The following is a 26,009-nucleotide window of genomic DNA, read 5'->3' on the forward strand; positions in this document are numbered from 1 at the left end:
AGATCAGTCTAGAGAAAATCTGAATCCAATTCCCCTCCCCCACCCACCGTCACAGTGAAGGGGGAGGGGAATTGGATTCAGAGACTGCCAATGCTGGTCCCCAACTTTTACGGTCCATGGTACTGATGCGCAGGACTGCTTCTACAGCCAAGTCCTAAATCAAGCAGCAATGTCTGAATCATCGAGAAGGCTGCTCACCCTGTAAAAATGTTGATAGCAGTAATTTTTTTTATGGGTTTGACAGTTGCTTGGTAATACTACCACCCTTAACATAAGGCTTGGGGATAACCTTCATGGAGCAGCACTAACAATCAGGCAGCTTGCTGGGCAGACTGGATGGGACCATTGGGTCTTTTTCTGCTGTGGTCACTCTGTTACTATATTTAGAACAAAATGTTTAGTTTATTTGTTTAAAAGGATTTATTACCTTTGGCCCTCTGATGTTCAGGGCAGGTTACAAATAATACAATCATAATCAAAACAATGAGTAAAAAATAAATAATCTGATCAGCAGGAGGTGTCAGATGCCTGTAAAAAGCTGTATGAATCAATTGTAGCGCTCTAACAAGAGCTGCATCTGCGAGTGTCTATCATCTGACCTCTTCTCTGAAAAGGTTAGGTTACTTAGGGAATAGTCACTGCTATTAATTGCATCAGTAGCATGGGATCTTCTAGGTGTTTGGGTAATTGCCAGGTTCTTGTGGCCTGGTTTGGCCTCTGTTGGAAACAGGATGCTGGGCTTGATGGACCCTTGGTCTGACCCAGCATGGCAATTTCTTATGTTCTTATGTTCTTAAGGTTTCATGGACTTATGTGAAACAATGCTCAATATTGCCCGTTATCTAACATTTAATGATTTATGTCATAATGTCTAAAGCACAGTTCTTTTCAATATAGCTGCAGTCATGTTATTTGTCTTAATATTATGTTTATATAATAGTCTGCATACCCCTTCGTATCAGTATGATGGATTGTTAGGAAGCCATACGATCAGACTTGGAAGGAAGCCTGGATCTGTCATTAAGCAGGGAACGTGGGTGAGCCGGAGAAAGAGAAGAGCAGACCTGGAAAAGCCTACCAGCGGAGAGGGTGGAGGGCAGCACTGTAACATGCTTGGGATAAATATAGCAAGCAGTAGTAGGAACAGGGCAGGTAAAAGACGGGGAGGGGGGTTGGATGGGGACTGGTGTTGGTTTAAGCATGGGATTTTATACAGACACCTACCCAAAGTGATAGCCAGAGAAGAATACAACTGGGAAGACTGGATAGGCCAATTGGTCCTTCTCGGCTGTCATCTATGGTATTACCATGTATCATGAAAGTGTCCTCAGTAGGAAGTAAGAATATGGTCAGACCAGTAATCATGTCCTGATAAAAGAGTCATCCTTTTTATATATAAGAATTAGTGTAGACCACATGCAAAGTTTCAGTCCTACCTAACTGGCCAAGCTCAGCAGATTCAGATTGGATCAGTAGTGTCTTCGGTGTTCCTCAGGGGCTGGCCCTGTTGGCTACAGTATTCCATATTTGGTTCCTGTAAAAGCTTCCTGATCATCCACATTCACATTTTTCATCATATATGAAGCAATGGCTGTTTTCAAATAAACTCTCTCTCAATGTTGAGTAAACCGAGGTTGTGATAATAAGTAAAGTCCCGCCATGTGATGCGCCATCCTCCGTTTTTGAGGGTCATGCGTCTCTTTAACAGTACAGGCTCGTATTCTTGCTGTAATATTGGACTCTAGCTTCACCCTGTGCCCACACTTAAAGTCCTTAGCAGCATTCTATAAATTATGCATGTTAAAATGTCTAAATCTAAAGACTGGACCAAGCATCATGAAAAGTCCCGCAAACATAGTCACCGGTCGCCGTTGGCGCACAGCTCGAGGACTACTGTGGCATTGGCGGCTGCTGTGCCACCACTGAAGCGACCCCTTGGGGAAGAGGCATCATCTATATCAGACCTGGGAGTCCCAGACATTTCCCCACCGATGGCAGTGCTGGGCCTCCTCCTCCTCCTCCATCCATCCTAACTTCACTGGACTTTCAGGAGAAGTTGGATCGCAGGGTTCAGCTGGAGGTGCTCCGAGCCCTGCAGGGTATTGAACCACCACCGGCACGGTCTCCATGCTGATGCTGGAGCCTGTGCTGTCTCTCTTGGTGCACCTGCTAGAGCATCTGGACGTCCTTTTAGGCATCCTTCCGACGCAGTCGGTGCCCAGGGGACCATCGGTTCCTCAGCGGCCTCCACTGTTCCCCTCTGGAGCGATACCCATCATTGGGTCCTCCAAGGAGGAAGACTTACGGAGGCCATCGGTGCCTTCGGGGCCGCTGGTCCCGTGGCTGGAGTTTCCAAATCTCATTCCTGGGCTGTCGGAAATCTTAATGCCATTGGTGCCTTTAATGTCCTCGGTGCCATCAATGTTCCCAGTGCCCTCTGTGCTCAAACCAAGACACCTGGGTAGGGACCATCCATGCCAGCTCCCAGGGGACCTTAGCAAGGAAGAGGCCCCATATAACCCCTGGGAGGGGGTGATACCTCAGAGTCCTTTTTGGAGGACTCGGGTGATCTTCTTTTGGCGCCTTCTTTGCCAGATGAGAGGTGTATATCTTCCTTGGAGGATCTTTCCTTTGCGGGCTTTGTCCGGGCTGTGGTGGAAGCCATCCTGTTTCAGCTCCTCACAGAGGAACACACCCGACATGTAATGCTGTAGGTTCTCCAGTTCGTGGATGCCCCAAAGGAAGTAGTGGCTGTCCCAGTTCATGATATTTTTAAGGAACTTCTCCTTAGGATCTGGGAACATCATATGTCCATTCCTCCAGTTAATCAAACAGGCATCGGGTTTTGAGAGTCGCCTGTGGAGTCCACCCTTAAAAAAGCCAAGCATTCCCACACCCATGCCTCTGCCCCTCCAGGGCGAAATCACAGAGCGTTGGATGCCCTGGATAGGAGGGTGTATCAGGGCGCTATGCTCATCGCCCGCATCGCCTCCCACTAACTATATATGACCCAATATAACCGGATCCTGTAGAAGCAGGTCGAGGAGCTGTCAGAGGGCCTGCCCCAACAGCAGCAGGATCTGTTCTCAGCGGTAGTACAGCAGGGTCTGGAGGCAGGAAAACACGAGGTGAGATCCACTTAGGATGTTTTGGAAATGGCAGTGAGAGTGGCTGCAGCGGGCATTGATGCTCGCAGGATGGCCTGGCTCTGTGCCTCGGACTTTCAGCCAGAGGTCCAAGAACAGCTGGCAGATCTACTCTGCATGGGTGAGAATCTCTTCAGAGATAAGGTCAGGGACACGGTGGCCCAGTTGAAGGACCACCATGAGACCCTTCAACACCTGTCAACTAGTGCTTCCGATCCACCATCCTCAGTCAGAAAATCCTCATGACAAAGCTCAAAGAAGTCCTTCTATCATCAGAGGAAATATCCTCCTGCCTCATGGGCCTGCACATCCTGCACTGGTTCCAGGGGTCGTTTCCGTCAGCAGCGGACCACCAGACTTCAGCCAGCCCCCCAGCAGAGCCATGCCACATGGTTTTGACTGGGAACGAAGGAGCGTGAGTCAGATTGCCATACCCTCAGCATCCTGCTCTACGGTCAGAGGGAGGCTGTGTCATTTTGTGTACCATTGGCCCCAAGTTATGCCGGACCAGCGGGTTCTCACCATCGTTCGCCGAGGGTACCGGCTGAACTTCAGGGACATCCCTGCGGACTCTCTCCCCATGTCCATCATGGGCTTAGTCTGCTCCTCAGGAAATACATTTGACAGAGCTTTCCGTCCTTCTAATGGCCGGAGCAGTAGAACCCGTTCCCCCTCCACCAGCAGGGCAGAGGGTTCTACTCTCTGTATTTCCTGATACCAAAGAGAACTGGGGGCCTACGCCCTATTCTAGACCTGAGAACCTTGAACAAATTCCTTCAAAGAGAAAGGTTCAAGATGGTCTCTCTGGGTACTCTGATCCCGCTCCTAAGAAGAGGAGACTGGCTCTGCTCCCTCGACCTGAAAGATGCCTACGCCCACGTTGCGATCTTCCAGGGTCACAGGAAGTATATATAGTTGCGATAGAGAAGGGCGACCAAACTGATAAAGAGGATAGAACAGCTCAGTGTGCCAGTCAAAGTTCTAGAAACTTTGACAAAGGTTTTCCGTGCCGGGCTCCATCTGATGATGTCACCTATCTGTGAGGACTATATCCTGCTGTCCTAGGAGAATACCTGTTACAGGTAAGCAATTCTGCTTTATTCTCTTAGCTTAAAGTAACACAGTCTATTTAATTGAATGTCTTGTTGTTATTACTTATTGATTTTATATATGTTTATTTGTGTATTCTACAATTTATTTGATTTTATGTATGTTTAACCATTGTTTCCCCCCCCTTGAACTCTGGCCATGTGTGGAATATAATTTATTTTTTTTTTAAATAAATGAAGAATGCTGCGGGAACACAAAATGCTGTTGGGGCATCCTGCCCCTTTTTATAGATCCATACATTTTTATTAAGGATTCTAGCTTTACTCTTGCACAGCTTCTTCCTGTGCACGCTCCTGAGCTATGGGATATTGTTTCTGCCTTCACTCTTGCATGGCTTCTTCCTGTGAGTGCTGTGTATTCTTTCTGTTTTCACTCTTGAATGCCTTCTCCCTGTGCACGCTTAATGAGCAAGGTGTGTATTGTTTCTACTTTCACTCCTACACAGCTGCTTCCTGTGAATGTGGTGTATTGTTTCTGCTTTTGAACTGGCTCAGCTTAAGATTGTTAAAGGCCCCAGGATTTACTTCCCCGTGGCAGGCTTTTATGATTCTTTGTTTTTTAGACAAGTAATTGTGTATATGGAACAAAAGGAGACCTATGTTGCTTCAGCAATTTATATACAACTCCATCCTTTTTGTTAAAAATATCACAGCCTACTAAGGCTTGCATATATGTAAAAAAGAACAAAAAATAAAAAAACCAAAAAACCTTTGGTTTAGCTCTACACAAGCTCTGATCCAAGCCCAGTAAATTTCAACTTTGGACACCAGATTCCAGCTGCTTGTCCCGACTCCCAGTCCCTTCATTTCTTCTTCCATAACTGTTGGGCTTCCTGAGATAGGAGATGAGGAGGAATGTGTGAAAGATGGACTTCTGGTTCAGGCGGATAGCAGAGAGTTCACTGGGGGTGAGAACTCCTGCAGTTCTCCCTGGCAAAAAGCTGTCCGAGATAGCCTGGTTACTCCTCTGATGGATAAAACATAAGAATCTGTCATGCTTGCAGAGGTAGCTTTCGTGATCATTTGCGCCAAGTTCTGCAGTGTTATGAGCATCAAAACGCCACGTGTCACATGGGATAAAGTGAAAGCTGATGTGCACAGAATGGTGAACATAGTGGTAAGGGGCTGCAATACGAACTTGCTGGCTTTATCAGAAGAAATGATCACGCAGATTTCAAAAAATGTTATTATTTCTATAGATGAACGCCTGATTGAACTTCAGGTAACTATTGAATGCATTAAAGAGGGCCTAGAGAAGCATGCAAGATAAATATAAGCAGCGGAACTGCATATTTCCTCCCAAGAAGACTCAATGCTGCAGCTCCAATGGCAGATAGCAGCTCTGCAGGCCAAAAATGCTAAGCTGAGCGTGGAGAGGATCAGAAAAATCGCCAGTGCAGAAAAAACTTGTGGATGATACCCAGAGGACTGGAGAAAGGCAGATTTATTCCATCTATATATAAAAAATAAAAAGTGAACGGTAACTTTAAGTCAATTAAGTTTGACTGTAGTAGTAGATAAATTAATACAGATTCTAAAAAAAAAGGAATGTGGAGTAGCTTGAGTTCAGTAGGATACAGGGAACAAGGTGTTAGGGATTTTATCAGAGGCAGGTCATGTGCAATAAATCTAATCAGGATCTTTGATTAGGAGACAGTTATAACAGGGGAGGGGAGTTGATGTGGTGTGCTTCATAGAAACAGAAATATGGCAGCTGAAAAAGACCATATGGCCTAGCTTCTCTACCCAACCACAAGAACTACACTTCTCTACAATCCCTACCATTCCCTCAGAGATCCTCTGTGCATGTCCCATGCTGTCTTAATTTAGATACTGTCCTTGTTGGACTGTCGTCCTCCATGAGGAGGTTCCATGCATCCACCACCCTCTCTGTAAAGAAATATTTCTTACAATTACTCCAGAGTCTACCGCCTTTCACCCTCATTCCATAACCCCTTGTTTCAGAACATAAGGAATTGCCAAGTTGGGTCAGACCAGCATCCTGTTTCCAAAAGAGGCCAAAACCAGACTACAAGAACCTGGCAAGTACCAAACACTAAGAAGATCCCATGCTACTCATGACAGTAATAGCAGAGGCCATTCCCTAAGTCAACTTGATTAATAGCAGTTAATGGACTTCTCCTCCAAGAACTTATCCAAACATTTTTTGAATCTAGCTACACTAACTGCACTAACCCCATCCCCTGGCAACAAATTCCAGAACTTTATTGTGCGTTGAGTGAAAAAGAATTTTCTCCGATTAGTCTTAAATGTGCTGCTTGTTAACTTCATGGAGTGCCCCCTAATCCTTCTATTATCCAAAAGAGTAAAAAACCGATTCACATCTACTCATTCAAGACCTCTCATGATTTTAAAGACCTCTATCATATCCCCCCTCAGCCGTCTCTTCTCCAAGCTGAAGAGCCCTAACCTCTTTAGTCTTTCCTCATAGGGGAGCTGTTCCATCCCCCTTCTCATTTTACTTGCTTTTTTCTGTACCTTCTCCATTGCAACTATATCTTTTTTGAGATGCGGCGACCAGAATTGTACACAGTATTCAAGGTGTGGTCTCACCATCGAGTGATACGAGGCATTATGACATTTTCCATTCTATTAACCATTCCCTTCCTAATAATTCTTAACATTCTATTTGCTTTTTTGACTGCCGCAGCACACTGAGCTGACGATTTCAATGTATTATCCACTATGATGCCTAGATCTCTTTCTTGGGTGATAGCTCCTAATATAGAAACTAACATCGTGTAACTTCTGCATAGGTTATTTTTCCCGATATGCAACACCTTGCACTTGTCCACATTAAATTTCATCTGCCATTTGGATGCCCAATCTTCCAGTCTCATAAGGTCCTCCTGCAATGTATCACAATCCACTTGTGATTTAACTACTCTGAATAATTTTGTATCATCTGCAAATTTGATAACCTCACTTGTATTTCTTTCCAGATCATTTATAAATATATTGAAAAGCACCAGTCCAAGTACAGATCCCTGAGGCAGTCCACAGTTTGTATTCCATGAAAGGACATCGCCTCCTATCCCATGATTTTTTAGTTTTCTAAGAAGCCTCTCATGAGGGACTTCTGAAAATCCAAATACACTACATCTACCGGTCACCTTTATCCACATGTTTATTAACCCTTCAAAAAATGAAGCAGATTTGTGAGGCAAGACATCCCTTGGGTAAATCCATGCTGTGTTCCATTAAACCATGTCTGTCTATATGCTCTGTGATTTTGATCTTTAGAATAGTTTCCACTATTTTTCTCAGCACTGAAGTCAGGCTCACTGGTCTATAGTTTCTGGGATCGCCCCTGGAGCCCTTTCTAAATATTGGGGTTACATTGGCTACCCTCCAGTCTTCAGGTACAATGGATGATTTTAATGATAGGTTACAAATTTTAACTAATAGATCAGAAGTTTCATTTTTTATTTTCTTCAGAACTGTAGGGTGCATACCATCAAGTCCAGGTGATTTGCTGCTCTTTAGTTTCTCAATCTGGCATACTACATCTTCCAGGTTCACAGTGATTCTGTTCAGTTCATCTGATTCATCACCCTTGAAAACCATCTCTGGAACTGGTATCTCCCCAACAATTAATTTAGTCTTTCTGCAATGGCCTTATCTTCCCTAAGAGCCCCTTTAACCCCTCGCTCATCTAACGGTCCAACTGACTCCCTCACAGGTTTCTTGCATCAGATATATTTTTAAAAGTTTTTACTATGAGTTTTTGCCTCTACTGCCAACTTCATTTCAAATTCTCTTTACCTGTCTTATCAATGTTTTACACTTAACTTGACAATGCTTATGCTTTTTCCTATTTTCTTCAGATGGATCCTTCCAAGTTTTGAAGGATTTTTTTTGGCTAAAATAGTCTCTCTTACCTCACCTTTTAACCATGCCGGTAATTGTTTTGCCTTCCTTTCACCTTTCTTAATGTGTGGAATACATCTGGACTGTGCATCTAAGATTATATTGCCTGTTGAACACATTTAACCTTTGCAGCTGCACCTTTCAGCTTTTTTCTATTTGTCCCCCTTCCAGTTATTAGATTAAATTTGATCATGTTATGATCACTGTTGCCAAGTGGCCCCTCCACCGTTGCCTCTCTCACCAAATCCTGCATTCCACTAAGAATTAAATAAAAAATAGCTCCCTCTCTCATTGATTCCTGAACCAATTGCTCCATAAAGCAGTTGTTTACTACATCCAGGAACTTTGTCTCTAGCATTTTCTGATGTTACATTTACCCAGTCAATATTGAAAAAAATTGAAATCTCCCATTATTACTGCACTGCCAAATTGGTTTGCTTCCCTGATTTCCCTCAGCATTTCATCATCTGTCTGACCATTTTGTCCAGTGGACGGTAGTATACTCCTATCACTATACTCTTACCCAATTCACATGGGATTTCTACCCATATAGATTCTACTGATCATTTAATCTCTTGTATGATCTTTATCCTGTGGGACTCTATACCCTCCCGAACATAAAGTGCCACACCCCCACCAAGTTGATTCTCCCTATCATTGCGATATAATTTGTACCCTGATATAGCACTGTCCCATTGGTTATCCTCCTTCCACCAAGTCTCTGTGATGCCAATTATGTCAATCTCATCATTTATTGCTATATATTCTAACTCTCCCATCTTACTTCTTAGACTTCTGGCATTGGCATACAGACATTTCAAAGTGTTTTTTGTTTGTGTTGATAACCTGATTTTCAGTTGATAGAGATAATTTAGAAATCTTTAGCTCAGGTGATTTTTTACACATAGGCACATGGACTTTATAAAACATAGAAATGATGGCAGAAGACGACCAAATGGACCATCCAGTCTGCCCAGCAAGCTTTCACACTTGTTTTTTTCTCATATTTATCTGTTACTCTTGGCCCTTAGTAACCTTTTGGTTCCAATTCCCTTCCACCCCCACCATTAATGTAGAGAGCAGTGCTGTAACAGCATCTAAGTGAAGTATCTAGCTTAATTGGTTGGGGTAGGAACTTCCTCAATAAGCAAGTTACTCCCACACTTATTAGTTTACCAAGCCTGTGCAATTCAGGCCTTGTTGGTTGTTGTCTGAATATAAATCCACTTAATTTCATCCCCCCTGCCATTGAAGCAGAGAGCTACGCTGGATATGCATTGAAAGTGAAGTATCAGGCTTACTTGACTCGGGGGTAGTAACCGTCGTAAGAAGCAAGCTACACCCATGCTTATTTGTTTACCCAGAATATGTAATTCAGTCCTTGTTGGGTGTTGCTGAATATAAATCATCTTTTCTTCATTCTCCCCCTGCCATTGAAGCAGAGAGCTATGCTGGATATGCATTGAAAGTGAAGTATCAGGCTTATTTGGTTTGGGGTAGTAACCGCCGTAACAAGCACGCTACTCCCCGCTTTTTTGTGAATGGAAATCCTTTTTTCCACATTTCCTCTTGCCGTTGAAGCATAGAGCAATGTTGGAGTCGCATTAACCGTGTGTATGTTTATTGAATAAGGGTATTATCTCCAGGTAGTAGCCGTCATTCCCACAAGCCACCCTCTCTTCGTTTGCTTTTATTGGAACCTCTCTTCTGGGATGCCTTAACTCCCCTGTTCATTAGTTTCCTTCAAGGATACATTCCTCCGAACCATGCACTGCTGAGTGACTGTCTGCACCTGGTTGGTGCTCTCCCATCATGAGACCTTCTTCCTCCAAGGCAGCACCAGGGCTGCCAGTCTGAAGTTGGGACTTGACTACTATGTCCCTGAAGGTCTCATCTATATACCTCTCTGTCTGCCTCGGCTCCTCCAGGTCTGCCACTCTAGCCTCCAGAGATCGGACTCGTTCTCTGAGAGCCAGGAGCTCTTTGCATCACATGCACATATGCAACTTCTCACCGGTGGGTAAAAAATCATACATGTGACACTCGATGCAAAAGACTGGGAAGCCCCCCTCTTGCTGCTGGACTGCTGCCTTCATCTCAGTTTTGATCAGTTCCTAGTTAAGTTTTAGGTTGCTAATGTACTTTAAATGTATTAGTGAATTCACTATATGTCTGGTAGTGGCCTACCGGGATCTGATCAAACTCTTAAGTTTTTTTCCGGTTTTTTTTTTGGCGGGGGGGGGGGGGGGGGGGGGTTTGTGAAAGTGGCACCTGCCTATAGATTAAAGGATGAGCTAAGAGTGGGTGGGCAAGGGGTGGGAGGCCTTGTTTAAGATGTGGAACGAAATGGATTCCCTATACAAAGTTCCGGTGTGTAGCTGGATGGCAGCAGTGGCGTGGGTGACCTCACCAGGCAGTGGTTCCCCGTGAATAGACAAGAGTAGCAGGGGAACTGGGGAGTGGATGATGGGAATTTGTAAATGTTCGGTGAGCTGCTTCAAGATAAAGTTCCCTCCAGCCCCGGAGTCCACCAGGGCTAACGTGTGGAATTCCTGGTTGTTCATGAGGATGGAAACTGGAACAGTTAAGAGAGGAGATGGTGAGGTCAGGCCTAGGAGAAGTCCTCCAGCAGATCCTAGGCCCAGCAATTTCCCGGACAGATTGGGCAAAAGGCGATGGCATGTCCAGGTTGACCACTGTACAAGCAAAGGCCGGACTGCTGACGGTGACGACGTTCCTAGGGAGAGAGTCTACTCCTACCCATTTGCATGGGATCTTCCTCTGTAGAGTTACGTGAAGCAATGGGTTTAGGAGAGGGCGGACGTCAAGCTCGAGATGACCCAGCAGTCAGTTTCCAGGAAGCTCTGGATTCAAGAAAGCGTTCTTGTAGGCGATGATCGATGCACCCTCTGAGGTCAATGAGGGAGTCCAAGGAAGTAGGCAATTTGCGAGCTGCCAATTCATCCTTTATGCGTGGACTCAAGCCCTCCAGGAAGATAGAGTGCAGACAGTCGGAGTCCCAATGTAATTCTGATGCAAATGTTCGAAATTCAATGACATAGTCCATTAAAGGGCGACAGCCCTTCTGAAGGTATGCAGGTTGCAAGCACTAATGCATATTGCATTGGTTCAGGAAGCCTCGACACAGGACAGGGTTTCCTGATGGTGCTGGTAGCGGCTTGGTCAGCCAAGGAGCCGGGGAAGAGGTAGAGGCATTGAGCTTGGTAAATGTAGTTGAGGCCGTCACTGCAGCATCTAAGTGAGAGCTCAGGTTGTCTATGGCAGCGGCCAGGGACTCCAAGAACTTCTTCTGGTCGCTGATTCATTGTGCCAGGCCAGGTATGATCTGCACAGCCGAAACCTCTGCCGGGTCCATGGACTTGGCAATCTAATATGATTGGTGTGTGTGTGTGTGTGGACCCTTGGCCCTGAGGTGCAAGTGGACACAGCCTGTGGGGAGGAGCCCCACCGGTCCGCACCGTCAGGAGGTGAGGTATTGAAGTGTAGGGAAGCTCTGTGCACAGTTGTAGGGAGAACCCCAGAGATCAGGAGATGACCTCCATAAGGTAGCAGACTGTAGACAGTACTTGAAGAGTCAGGTGAGAGAGGGTGCCCAGTAGACCATGGGGGCGGTAGGCGCCCAAACAGCCGAGCAAGGATACTCCGATAGGACAGCCCCGAAGGGTGGAGCTGTAGCATAGTGGGCATAGATGGAACATAGATGGGCATAGATGTGTGTAGGCGAACACACAGGGCAGGTAGCCCGAGCCCAAATCCAGCAGCTCTCGTAGACAGGTACCTGGAGATCGGAGGGTAGCTGGCTGAATAGTAGAGAAGCGGACCGAGGAGCGGGAAAGCTCAGGGCGATCTGAGAATAGGTGAGCATGGCCCAAGGAGCGGGAAATGCAAACAGTCTTGAAATAAATGGCACAACCCCGAGGAGCGGGGAAGGCCAGCTGAGGACTCACAAGTCGCTGCAGTAGTTCCCAAGGGGAGCCTAGAGATAGAGCAGGAAGCCAGATGGAACCCAAGAGGTGCGGGGCCAGCCCGAGGAGTAGGGTAGGCCAGGGAGCAAACCCCGTAGAGCGCACACTGCCCCCGAGGAGCGGGTGCCAGACAGGATCCACGAGGCAGGCAAGAGTGGCATCTCAGGAACAAGATGCAAATGTAGGACTCATATGGAACTTGTTGCCAAGTCGGCTTGGTGGGGGCGAAGCAGGAGCTTAAATACAGGAGACGATGACATCATCAAATGGGGACGCCCCCGAGTTTCCCACCGAAGCAGCTTCAAAGGCGGGACTTGTGATGGGCGCTCGCGCCTAGGGGGGCCCAACATCGAAGCAGGAAGTAATAGTATCCATGCTTCTGCGAGGAGGCCCGTGGAACGCGGCGATGCAGGCAGGCCTGTGCAGCGAGCAGACCGGGGAGAGTAGAAGTGTGGAACAAGCAGTGAGTACTCGCGGTCGCAGCCATCTGCGACCGACAGGCATAACAACCACATCTCAAAAAAGATATAATTGCGATGAAGAAGGTACAGAGAAGGGAGACCAAAATGATAAAGGGGATGGAACAGCTCCCCTATGAGGAAAGACTAAAGAGGTTAGGACTTTTCAGCTTGGAGAAGAGACGGCTGAGGGGGGATATGATAGAGGTGGAGACGAGACGGCTGAGGGGGGATATGATAGAGGTGGAGAAGAGACGGCTGAGGGGGGATATGATAGAGGTGGAGAAGAGATAGAGGTGGAGACGAGACGGCTGAGGGGGGATATGATAGAGGTGGAGACGAGACGGCTGAGGGGGATATGATAGAGGAGATGAGACGGCTGAGGGGGGATATGATAGAGGTGGAGAAGAGATAGAGGTGGAAACGAGACGGCTGAGGGGGGATATGATAGAGGTGGAGACGAGACGGCTGAGGGGGGATATGATAGAGGTGGAGAAGAGATAGAGGTGGAGACGAGACGGCTGAGGGGGGATATGATAGAGGTGGAGACGAGACGGCTGAGGGGGGATATGATAGAGGTGGAGATGAGACGGTTGAGGGGGGATATGATAGAGGTGGAGAAGAGATAGAGGTGGAAACGAGACGGCTGAGGGGGGATATGATAGAGGTGGAGAATAGATGGCTGAGGGGGGATATGATAGAGGTGGAGAAGAAACGGCTGAGGGGGGGATATGATAGAGGTGGAGAAGAGATGGCTGAGGGGGGATATGATAGAGGTGTTTAAAATCATGAGAGGTCTATGGCAGCGGCCAGAGACTCTAAGAACTTCTTCTGGTCGCTGATTCATTGTGCCAGGCCAGGTATGATCTGCACAGCCGAAACCTCTGCCGGGTCCATGGACTTGGCAATCTAATATGATTGGTGTGAGTGTGTGGACCCTTGGTCCTGAGGTGCAAGTTGACACGGCCTGTGGGGAGGAGCCCCACTGGTCCGCACTGTCAGGAGGTGAGGTATTGGAGTGTAGGGAAGCTCTGTGCACAGTTGTAGGGAGAACCCCAGAGATCAGGAGATGACCTCCATAAGGTAGCAGACTGTAGACAGTACTTGAAGAGTCAGGTGAGAGAGGGTGCCCAGCAGACCATGGGGCGGTAGGCGCCCAAACAACCGAGCAGGGATACTCTGATAGGACAGCCCTGAAGGGTGGAGCTATAGCGTAGTGGGCATAGATGGAAGAGTGTAAGCGAACACACAGGGCAGGTAGCCTGAGCCCAAATCCAGCAGCTCTCGTAGACAAGTACCTGGAGATCGCACAATTAAACTCTGGAATTTGTTGCCAGAGGATGTAGTATAGCTGTGTTTAAAAAAGGATTGGATAAGTTCTTGGAGGAGAAGTCCATTAACTGTTATTAATTAAGTTGACTCAAAATAGCCACTGCTATTACTAGCAACGGTAACATGGAATAGACTTAGTTTTGGGTACTTGCCAGGTTCTTATGGCCTGGAACAGGATGCTGGGCTTGATGGACCCTTGGTCTGACCCAGTATGGCATGTTCTTATGTCTAGAACGGGTAGATGTGAATCGGTTATTTACTCTTTCATATAGTAGAAAGACTAGGGGCACTCCCTGAAGTTAGCATGTAGCTCATTTAAAACTAATCGGAGAAAGTTCTTTTTCACTGAACGTACAATTAAACTCTGGAATTTGTTGCCAGGGGATGTGGTTAGTGCAGTTAGTGTAGCTGGGTTTAAAAAAGGATTGGATAAGTTCTTGGAGGAGAAGTCCATTACCTGCTATTATTCAAGTTGACTTAGAAAATAGCCACTGCTATTACTAGCATCAGTACCTTGGGATAGACTTAGTTTTTGGATACTTGCCAGGTAGGATGCTGGGCTTGATGGATCCTTGATCTCACCCAGTATGGCATGTTTTTATATTCTTATGTTTGACGGCCGAAGTCAGTCACTATGCAATGTTATCACACAGAGAGCTTAAATGACAGCTGAAGTCATTCACTCTACAATGTTATCACTCACTGGGCTACATGAAGCTAGTCAGTCGCTGTGCAATGCTATCACACCAAGGATTGCTTCGTGACAGCTGAAGTCAGTCTCTTTGTAATGCTATTACACACAGGGCTTCATGATATCTGAAATCAGTCACTGTGCAATGTTATTACACACAGGGTTTCATGATATCTGAAATCAGTCGCTCTGCAATGTTATTACACACAGGGTTTCATGGTATCTGAAATCAGTCGCTCTGCAATGTTATTACACACAGGGCTTCATGACAGCTGACGTCAGTTACTGTGCAATATTATCACACACAAGGATTGCTGCGTGACAGCTAAAGTCAGTCGGTTTGCAATGCTATCAGTACCCACGGATTAGTGCTTGACAGCTGAAGTCAGTCACTGTGCAATGCTATCACAATCAGGGCTACATCACAGCTGAAGACAATCGTTGTGCAATACTATCACACACAGGGTTTCATGACATTTGAAATCAGTCGCAGTGCAATGTTATCACTCATAAGCATTGCTGCGTGACAGCTGAAATCAGTCGTCGTGCAATGTTATTACACACAGGGTTTCATGATATCTGAAATCAGTCGCTCTGCAATGTTATTACACACAGGGCTTCATGAAAGCTGACGTCAGTTACTGTGCAATATTATCACACACAAGGATTGCTGCATGACAGCTGAAATCAGGCGTTGTACAATGTTATATGCAAGGATTGCTGCGTGAAAGCTGGTCAGTCGCTGTGCGATGTTACCACACACAGGGCTTCATGACATCTGAAATCAGTTGTGTGCAATGTTACACACAAGGATTACTGCTTGATAGACAAAGTCAGTTGCTGTGCAGTGTTATTTATTTATTTTATTTATTTTGAATTTTTATATACCGAAGTTCTTGTAAGAGATACAAATCAATCCGGTTTACAAGGAACAGAGAAACAGAAAAATGGCCAGGGCCTAAGTAGAGGCCCAAGGTTTTACATAAAACAATTATCACATACACGGCTGGCTTTATAACAGCTAAAGTCAGTCGCTGTGCAAGGCTTCATGATAGCTGCATTAATTCGTTGTACAATGTTATCACACACAAGGATTACTATGTGACAGCTACGTTCATTCGCTGTGTAATGCTATCACACACAGGGATTGCTTAGTGACAGCTGCATTCATTTGCTGTGTAATGCTGTCATACACACAGGGATTGCTTAGTGACAGCTGCATTAATTCGCTGTGTAATGCTGTCACACACTGGGATTGCTTAATGACAGCTGCATTCATTCGCTGTGTAATGCTATAATCACACAGGGATTGCTTAGTGACAGCTGCATTCATTCGCTGTGTAATGCTGTCACACACAGGGATTGCTTAGTGACAGCTGCATTCATTCGCTGTGTAATGCTGTCACACACAGGGATTGCTTTGTGACAGCTGCATTCATTCGCTGTGTAATGCTATAATCACACAGGGATTGCTTAGTGACAGCTGCATTCATTCGCTGTGTAATGCTATAATCACACATGGATTGCTTAGTGACAGCTGCATTCATTCGCTGTGTAATGCTGTCACACACAGGGATTGCTTAGTGACAGCTGCATTCATTCGCTGTGTAATGCTATAATCACACAGGGATTGCTTAGTGACAGCTGCATTCATTCGCTGTGTAATGCTATAATCACACATGGATTGCTTAGTGACAGCTGCATTCATTCGCTGTGTAATGCTATAATCACACAGGGATTGCTTAGTGACAGCTGCATTCATTCGCTGTGTAATGCTATAATCACACAGGGATTGCTTAGTGACAGCTGCATTCATTCGCTGTGTAATGCTATAATCACACATGGATTGCTTAGTGACAGCTGCATTCATTCGCTGTGTAATGCTATAATCACACAGGGATTGCTTAGTGACAGCTGCATTCATTTGCTGTGTAATGCTGTCACACACACAGGGATTGCTTTGTGACAGCTGCATTCATTCGCTGTGTAATGCTGTCACACACAGGGATTGCTTTGTGACAGCTGCATTCATTCGCTGTGTGATGCTGTCACCCACACAGGGATTGCTTTATGACAGCTGCATTCGTTCGCTGTGTAATGCTGTCACATACGTAGGGATTGCTTTGTGACAGCTGCATTCATTCGCTGTGTAATGCTGTCACACACACAGGGATTGCTTTGTGACAGCTGCATTCATTCGCTGTGTAATGCTGTCACACACTGGGATTGCTTTGTGACAGCTGCATTCGTTCGCTGTGTAATGCTGTCACACACAGGGATTGGTTTGTGACAGCTGCTTTCGTTCCCTGTGTAATGCTGTCACACACTGGGATTGCTTTGTGACAGCTGCATTCGTTCCCTGTGTAATGCTGTCACACACTGGGATTGCTTTGTGACAGCTGAATTTGTTCGCTGTGTAATGCTGTCACATACTGGGATTGCTTTGTGACAGCTGCATTAGTTCGCTGTGTAATGCTGTCACACACAGGGATTGGTGTGTGCAGCTGCATTCGTTCGCTGTGTAATGCTGTCACACAAAGGGATTGCTTTGTGACAGCTGCATTCGTTCGCTGTGTAATGCTGTCACTGTTAGGGTTGTGGACCCTTGGGCCGGCTGAGACTGCAGGTGTTGTACTGTGGGGACCCACAGTGGGCGTCGCAGCCGGGAGGCGGTGCTGAAGAGGGATTCTGAAGAAGGCTTCACCACTGGAAACCCGAGGTCCTCCCAGGCGGAGCCTGTAGGGACCCACACCTCTTGAACTTAGGTGTGACCCTATGCGACCAAGGATCAAGGAAGTGGCTGAAGAGATGGTCAATGGGAGCGGTCGGGCCCCGGAGGTCAGAAGAGTCTTCACCCTTGGAAGCCCGCGGCTCCCCCAGGAGGAGCCCGAGCCGCTGGGATTTAGGAGAATCCTCCGGGCAAGCGAGAACTGGATATCTGAAGACAACCAGGGAGCGGAAGTCGGAGTCAATGGACAAAGCAGAGTCAGAAGCCAGAAGTCAGAAGTCCGAAGCCAAAACCAGGGGCGGAAGCTGAAGTCGGAGTCAGGGGACGAAGCAGGATCAGAAGCCAGAAGTCAGAAGCCAAAACCAGGGGCAGAAGCTGAAGTTGGAGTCAGGGGACGAAGCAGGATCAGAAGTCAGAAGCCAAAACCAGGGGCGGAAGCTGAAGTCGGAGTCACGGGACGAAGCAGGATCAGAAGCCAGAAGTCCGAAGTCAAGGCAGACAGGAGTCCAAGAACAGCAACTAGCAACTCCAAAGAGCGAACCTCGTTGGAAGGCACCGAAGGAGTCACGCTGCAGGGCTTAAGTAGGCCTGCAGCGTCTGACGTCAACGGGGGCAGTGCCTGTCATTTTCCCGCGCTGGCCCCTTTAAGTCCCGAGCCCCTGCGCGCAAGCCTCTGGGGTGGGGCCAGACGTGAGGGAGCGCTGGCGTCTCCCTCGCGGAGGGAGCGCCACGGCTGAGGCCGGGACAGGCCTTGTCGGCATCACTGCGGCCCGGGCCGGCCTTGAGATGAGTGGAGGACCCGGGGTGCGGTCTGGGGCCGTAACAGTCACACACAGGGATTGCTTTGTGACAGCTGCATTCGTTCGCTGTGTAATGCTGTCACACACAGGGATTGCTTTGTGACAGCTGCATTCGTTCGCTGTGTAATGCTGTCACACACAGGGATTGCTTTGTGACAGCTGCATTCATTCGCTGTGTAATGCTGTCATACACAGGGATTGCTTTGTGACAGCTGCATTCGTTCGCTGTGTAATGCTATAATCACACACGGATTGCTTTGTGACAGCTGCATTCGTTCGCTGTGTAATGCTGTCACCATTCGCTGTGTAATGCTGTCACACTCTTGCGACCATCGCTGCCCGACGTCTCCACTATGCCCACCTTACCTCTTTGGCGACTCCCTCTTTGCCTGTTGGAAGTTTGGCTGCCGCGGCGCCATCTTGCCGTTCCCCTCCGGCGTCCCCGGACTGGCTAGACGCCGCACTCCGCCATGTTTCCCAGCAGCCTAAGAGCGCACGCGCAGCGCGGTCCTGACTCAAGTACCAGCAGTGGTGCGAACCTCAGGGGCGACCCCCTGAGGTGACGTCATCCTCACCGGATATTTAAGGTCTCTGAATTCGCTAACTAATCGAGTTAGCAAAGGAAACGTTTACCTAGCTTCCTCCAGGTATCGCTGCGGATGGGATTCGCTCTCCGCATACCTTGCTACTCTGCCTCCTCAGACTTTACCAGGGGTACCCGCTCCTCGGGGGCCTCGCTTTCTCTTTTGCTTTTCAGATCGCAGTCTGGAACCAGGTACTCACTCCTCGAGGGCCCACGTTCCCGGACCTGCTACTGAGTACCACTTCTGCCAGGAAGTCATTGCTGCCTACAACATCAGTGAGTTACCATCGCTCTCTCAGCACGTTCCCTGGAACCAGGTACTCGCTCCTCGAGGGCCTAATCCATTCCAGCTCCTGGGCTGCTTCTAAGAGACTCTTGTGTGAGTTTTACCATCAAGGCTCTGTTCCTGAACTCTGCATACCCTGCCTCCTCACTATATTCAGTTTCTCTACAGCTCAGTTATCCAGGATCGCTGTTCCAGTGCCTGACGGACTACAGCCCTGCCGGGCGCTTGCAGCTCAGTACTGCCCCCTCTTGTGGTTCGATATACTGTCTAATAAAAGAACTAGTGTGTGTCTTGTCTCCATACTCTGAGCCTGACTGGTGGTCCCTCTCGGGATCTTCCCCCGGGGCCATGGTCATCTGCCACCGGCCCAAGGATCCACCCACAACTACCACGAACACACAGGGATTGCTTTGTGACAGCTGCATTCCTTCGCTGTGTAATGCTTTCATACACAGGGATTGCTTTGTGACAGCTACATTCGTTCGCTGTGTAATGCTGTCACACACACAAGGATTGCTTTGTGACAGCTGCATTCATTCACTGTGTAATGCTGTCACACACACAGGGATTGCTTTGTGACAGCTGCATTCGTTCACTGTGTAATGCTGACACACTCAGGGATTGCTTTGTGACAGCTGCATTCCTTTGCTGTGTAATGCTGTCACACACAGGGATTGCTTTGTGATAGTTGCATTCCTTCGCTGTGTAATGCTGTCAAACACAGGAATTGCATTTTGACAGCTGCATTCGTTCACTCTGTAATGCTGTCACACACAGGGATTGCTGTGCGACAGCTGCATTCCTTCGCTGTGTAATGCTGTCACACATAGGGGTTGCTTTGTGACAGCTGCATTTGTTATCCGATGGGCACATGGCGCTGCACATTCACTGCCTGACGGGGTGTGCTGTAGGATTGCTGACTGCTCCCTGAAGCATCTCTTGGTCAGCCGTAAGGAATGAGCTGAAGCTCAGCTTCTGATTTAGTAACCTTCCTTCCCTCTGAGAGCGTGGAGGAGAATGGCAGGGTCCTCCCCATTTGCCCAGTCTGCAGCCTGCTTCTGATTCTCTCTCCTCCCTTTGTCTTCGTGCTGCCAGCCCAGTTCTGCCGCTCCAGGTCAGGGAATCCGGGCCACGGCTGCCAGCCTGGCTAATGTCTTTTGCTGCAGTGCTCTGGGCATGCTCATAGCCATTGCAGTGGAGCTGTGTGTGAGTGATGGGGCAGAGGGAGGGGGAGGGTGGAAAGGAGGATAGGCAGAGAACAGAGGCGATGATATAGAAGGAGGATCGGGCGTTTGGGTTCTGATTTTCTCTTCCCAGCGGACGCACAGGGATGCTCCCAGCCTTTGGCAGCGCGCTGAGAACCTGCAAAATAATCCCCGCTCTCTTTCTCTAGGGATGGAGGGGAGGTCACTGCTCAGCCAGGACTGATGTCAGGGCACTGTCGGGTTCTGGTCTGAGGCAGCCTGCACCCCCTGAGTCTGGCAGTGAATCCTCTGCTGCGCACCTGTGAGGTGGCTGCACAGCACCGTCCCCATGTACGCCTTCTACTCGCTGCTGGTTTACATCTTCTACACCCTCTTCCGCAAGGAGTCCAGTGAGGATGAGGAGCTGCTCTCAGAGATCCCAGAGGTAAGGGGCAGATGGGTTAAACCCGTTATACCCTACACCCCCACATCAACTCATTCAGCGTGCTGGGCCAGGGATGTCTCTTTATTAAGGACACAGTCGCTGCTTTTAGCAATCTCCCCTTTTATGCACGTACTGGTGCAATCCCCCTCCTGCCCTGAAAGGACACCCTTATAGTAGGGCAGCTGTGCCAGAGGGCCTAAAGCAACAGCATTTCTGGCTCTTTTGGCTCAGTTGCATCCCCTTTTGACCTTATGCTTGGGTCTCTTCTCTTCCGGCTCCTAATTTTATTGCTCACGTTGCTTACAATTTTGGCATAAAAAATATATTGTAGCCACACCCTATTTCTAAAGATTTTAGTTCAAAACGCTGTTCAGCCGTCAGTGCTCTGTTTATGCTTTAAATATATTAATGTGATGCCTGAATGGGGCTCTGATTTAAACCTTTTCTGCTGTCTGTGCTGGATTCATGCTTTACGTGTATCTTCAGTATCTTCATGGGGCTCTGATGAAGATCTGCTCTTCACCTGCCTGTGCTGTATTCATGCTTTACGTGTATCTGCAGTATCTTCATGGGGCTCTGATGAAGATCTGCTCGTCAGCTATCCGTACTGTATTCATGCTTTACGGGTATCAGTGTGTCTCCTTTATGGCGCTTTGATAAGTATCCATACAACTGTCCTTTATTGATTCAGCCTCAGAGTGGTGGGGCTGACTATATAGGAGCAAAGCTGCAAACGTCTGAAGAAGACAGTGGGATGAGGATGAAGTTTAGAATTTTTCTTCGCTGAACCACGGCGCCTGCATGCTCTGCATTCACTGTGTGTGTGCATGTACTGTTAGAGTGCTCATGTGCACTTATGTATGTGTACAGGTACATCTTTGAATGTATGTGTGTATGTAACCATACATGTGCATAAGAGATTGTGTGTCTGTATGTATGTGAGTGGTTATATATGTGATTATGTACATGGGTATATGTGTGTCTCTGGATATACATATGCTTACATCTCATCATCAGTCAGGGAGTTCAAAGTGAGTTACAGATGGAACTTTTCTATACAGTGCAACACGGATAGATTACACAGGTTAGCGGTATAAGAGCACTAAACAGCTACCTAGAGCAGTGGGGGGTGCTAGATCGCAGTTGGTTGGGTATAATACATATAATATAGTTAGAATTCGGCGTAAAACAGTGAATGGTTTAAATAAGTGTAAAAAAGGGTTTAACTCAATTAAAAAGAAGATTCTTCATGAGTGAGGGGGGTATCTAATGTGGGCAGGTTAGTATTGTGCTGGTACCGAAAGCTGTCTGGAAAAGCCAGCTTTCTCCCCCAATCTTTTGTAGGACAGTAGGGCTGATGAGAGGAGACTTGGGAGCACCCCTGTGATGGCCCATTGCTCTGGGGGGGGATGGGGGTCAGACTGGGTGGCCATGATCGTCCTTATCTGCCACCCTAGCCTGTGCTTCTGAGTAGGGCAGGCGTGGGGAGGTGCTGGATGGGACGGCTCAGTGGCAGAGTACGAGTAAAGTGGGAGTAAGGGAGGGGGGGGGGGGGGGGCACTGGCTGTTAAATAGGTAGGGCCGGATTGAAGTCAGACATGAAATGGGGATGGGCAGGTGGGGAGCCTGTGTGGCTACCCTCATGCAGGCGGGAGAGGGGGGCAATACCCCTGGTGGGAGTACATTGCTTCCCCTCAAAGCCTGCGCGTATGGGGGGGACGAACCCTGAGCAGGGAGCGCTGCGCCGGGTCGGGAGCCGGAGGCGCTCGGCTCCGGCGCGATTGATCCGTGCGGCTCGGCTCGGCCACGGCCACGGCTGGGCTCTCGCCTGCGCGTTTGTCGGCGAGGAGAGGCCTTGTCTCGGACGCCGATCACTTCCTCCCCCCCGAGGGTGTCTCAGAGATGGAGAGCGGTCCGATCAGCCTGCTCCGGCGGCAGCAGGTCTGCCCTCAGCCTGGGACGGCAGCCCCCGTGCACAGAGACACGGGAAGCGCAGAAAGGCAGGCGGCGAGGGAAGGGGGAGGGTCCGGCCAGGCCCCGTTTTAATCTGCAGACCATCCCTTCCCAAGCAGGGGAAAATCTTCCCCTCCGTATCCCGTCCCAAAGAGGGGGAGAGAGAAAGAGAGAAACGGCGGCCACCGTGGCCGGAAAGGGGGGCGCGCGCGCCTTGCCCCGGAGCTGCTGCTCCTGCTCGCCCGATGCCGTGGCGGAGGCGGAGGCAGAGGCCCCCGGGGGGGGGGGGGGGGTGCGCGGGCAGCGGGGCAAGCTCAGGCGAGGCTCAGCCACGGCCGAAAGGGTCAGCGGTCAAGCGGGGAATGGGAGGGGCTGTGAGATCAATGTCCTGGCGCTGGTGAGGAGGGACGGGAGCAAAAGCGGCCTCCTCCTGCAAGGGCAACGTGAAGGAGCCTTTCAGCGGTTACCATGGCAACCCCCGCCACCCTTGGGAGCCAGGACAAGGGCAGCGCTCTCTCTCTGAAAGGCTTGCAGGGGGGATTGGTAAAAGGCAGGCAGAGCTGCAGGGTGGTGGCACCGCGTGGGGGGGGGGGACGGGACGGGACTGGGAGGGATGGGCTCCAACCGCGTGGGCTGGCACCCACAGAACTGAAGGAGGGGGAAGGTCACAAGACCTCTGCGGACCTAAGCAGGACGAGTCCGGGGAGCTAGGACAAGGGCAGCGCTCTCTCTGAAAGGCTTGCAGGGGGGATTGGTAAAAGGCAGGCAGAGCTGCAGGGTGGTGGCACCGCGTGGGGGGGGGGGGGCGGGGACGGGACGGGGAGGGATGGGCTCCAACCGCGTGGGCTGGCACCCACAGAACTGAAGGAGGGGGAAGGTCACAAGACCTCTGCGGACCTAAGCAGGACGAGTCCGGGGAGCTAGGACAAGGGCAGCGCTCTCTCTGAAAGGCTTGCAGGGGGGATTGGTAAAAGGCAGGCAGAGCTGCAGGGTGGTGGCACCGCGTGGGGGGGGGGGGGGACGGGACGGGACTGGGAGGGATGGGCTCCAACCGCGTGGGCTGGCACCCACAGAACTGAAGGAGGGGGAAGGTCACAAGACCTCTGCGGACCTAAGCAGGACGAGTCCGGGCAGCTAGGACAAGGGCAGCGCTCTCTCTGAAAGGCTTGCAGGGGGGATTGGTAAAAGGCAGGCAGAGCTGCAGGGTGGTGGCACCGCGTGGGGGGGGGGGGGGGACGGGACGGGACTGGGAGGGATGGGCTCCAACCGCGTGGGCTGGCACCCACAGAACTGAAGGAGGGGGAAGGTCACAAGACCTCTGCGGACCTAAGCAGGACGAGTCCGGGGAGCTAGGACAAGGGCAGCGCTCTCTCTGAAAGGCTTGCAGGGGGGATTGGTAAAAGGCAGGCAGAGCTGCAGGGTGGTGGCACCGCGTGGGGGGACGGGGGGGACGGGACTGGGAGGGATGGGCTCCAACCGCGTGGGCTGGCACCCACAGAACTGAAGGAGGGGGAAGGTCACAAGACCTCTGCGGACATAAGCAGGACGAGTCCGGGGGGGCGATGGGTCCCAGCAGAGCAGGGGGCATGAAAAAAAGAAGGTGTTTGGCACTGAGGAAATTCACCAGAGCCCCCTGCGGAAAGGCTGAAGCCTAAAGCGGAGCCCAGCTCTTGGGCCCGCCCGGCTTTAAGTGATGGGGACATGATTAAAAATAAATAAATAAATAAAGCCCGGGGCGAAGGCAGTGACCAAAGGCAATCCCATGACACCTGGGCAGTCGCTTTATAGGGATGACAGAGAATGTTATTCCAGGGGAAGAGTGGCACTGAGGCCGGGCGGGGAGACAGTAACAGTTAAAATGCTTCGTCCAATCTGGCCCTTAGGCATAAGAGTCAAATGAGGTGGAATCTGAACATGAAGCCCCCCTCTGATCTCCATGGGCCGAGAAGAGGATGGGATGGGATGCTGGGGTTGGGGGAGGGGGCATTATCGCCCACCTGATCAGAAGAGTAATGGTGAGAGGGAGAGGAGTGACGTCACCGGTGTGAATGGCAGGGTGAACGAGGGCTCCCGCTCCACACAACCTATTATCCATTGCAATCCTTCTCATCTGCGCTATATTTTGGCTTGCCAGGTTGCCCGTCGCGAGTACTATAATCTCCGATGTCCCAACGTAAAAAACTTGCAGATTTACGCAGGTTTTCATATAAGAAACAAGAAGGGCTGGAAGCAGCGGGCCTTGATAACATGGCCGCCGCCGCCGCTACTACCGCCGCGGATACCGAACCGAGCAGCCCACACTCTGAAGAAGCGACTCCGTTTGATGACGACTTACCTTCCAGGTCGGAATTGAAACGCTGGTTTACAGAACTCCGTCAAGATCTTCGACAGGACTTGCAAGAGTATAAAAAGGACATTGTTGCGTCGATCGAGGAGATGAAGGAGGACATATCAGAAAATGGCCGTCGGGTCTTCGAGGTCGAGACTAAAACGGAAGCCTGTGCTGAAGATATTAAAATGTTACAGGCGGACCGGCAAAGTTTAACCCTGGAACTCGAGTCCCTAGCCGATAAGATAGAGGACTTAGAAAACCGCTCACGCCGCCAGAACCTCCGTTTCCGAGGGGTGCCCGAAACTCCGGAGTACGCGGATTGTAAGGCCATCATTGAGAAAATCAGTATCATGCTACTGGACTCATCAGAGCGGTCTGCATTGGAAGACTCTAGTAATCTGTGCGTTAAATTAGACAGAGCTCACCGTGCATTGGGAAATCAGCAATCTGACCGGCCCCGGGACATTATTGTTAAATATCACGACTATGCTGTCAAGGAGAAGATCGCGGTGGCTGCCCGAAAGAAGATGGAATGGTCCTGGGAGAATCATACGATCATGGTTTTCGCAGACTTAGCGCCAACCACTATTCGAAAACGACAAGATTTGAGATCTATCACGGAGGCGCTACGAAAGGACAACGTGCGATACCGCTGGACATTCCCGTTCGGTTTGGCCTTCACCCTGCAAGGGAATTTTCACAAGATTAAAGCGGCGCATGAGGGAGCGGCCATTTTGCAAGCAGCGGGCTATTCCGGATTCGAGGCGGCTCTGCAGCGGGGCTCGACTATAGGACATCGTGCTGAGGCTCCAAAATGGCAGCGAGTCAACAAGGGGGGCCGAAGGCTACGTCGTATGCCAGACCAGGCGCGATCCCCTCCAAAGAATGCCTGACTCTCAGGATTTCACGTGAGTGCCCTGGACATGTTTTGGCACCGGTTTTTATGCCTCTGACTATACAGGGACTCTGTGCCGATGGGAAATTACCTCGAGAACCCGCGGATGTCACGATTCCAGATGGATGGCGAGGCACCTGCCTTACTTATAAAGGAGGATTGTTTATTCATATAGTTTTCTAACTTACTA

General features: G+C 49.2%; 1 long non-coding RNA gene across 1 annotated transcript in view; it reads right to left on the minus strand.

The window, feature by feature from the left end:
- Positions 1 to 26,009, minus strand: part of LOC115085803 — a 160,237-nt gene that overhangs the window by 39,302 nt on the left and 94,926 nt on the right. The window lies entirely within an intron of this gene.

Source organism: Rhinatrema bivittatum, chromosome 2, assembly GCF_901001135.1.
Source record: "Rhinatrema bivittatum chromosome 2, aRhiBiv1.1, whole genome shotgun sequence".
Classification (NCBI taxonomy): Eukaryota; Metazoa; Chordata; class Amphibia; order Gymnophiona; family Rhinatrematidae; genus Rhinatrema; species Rhinatrema bivittatum.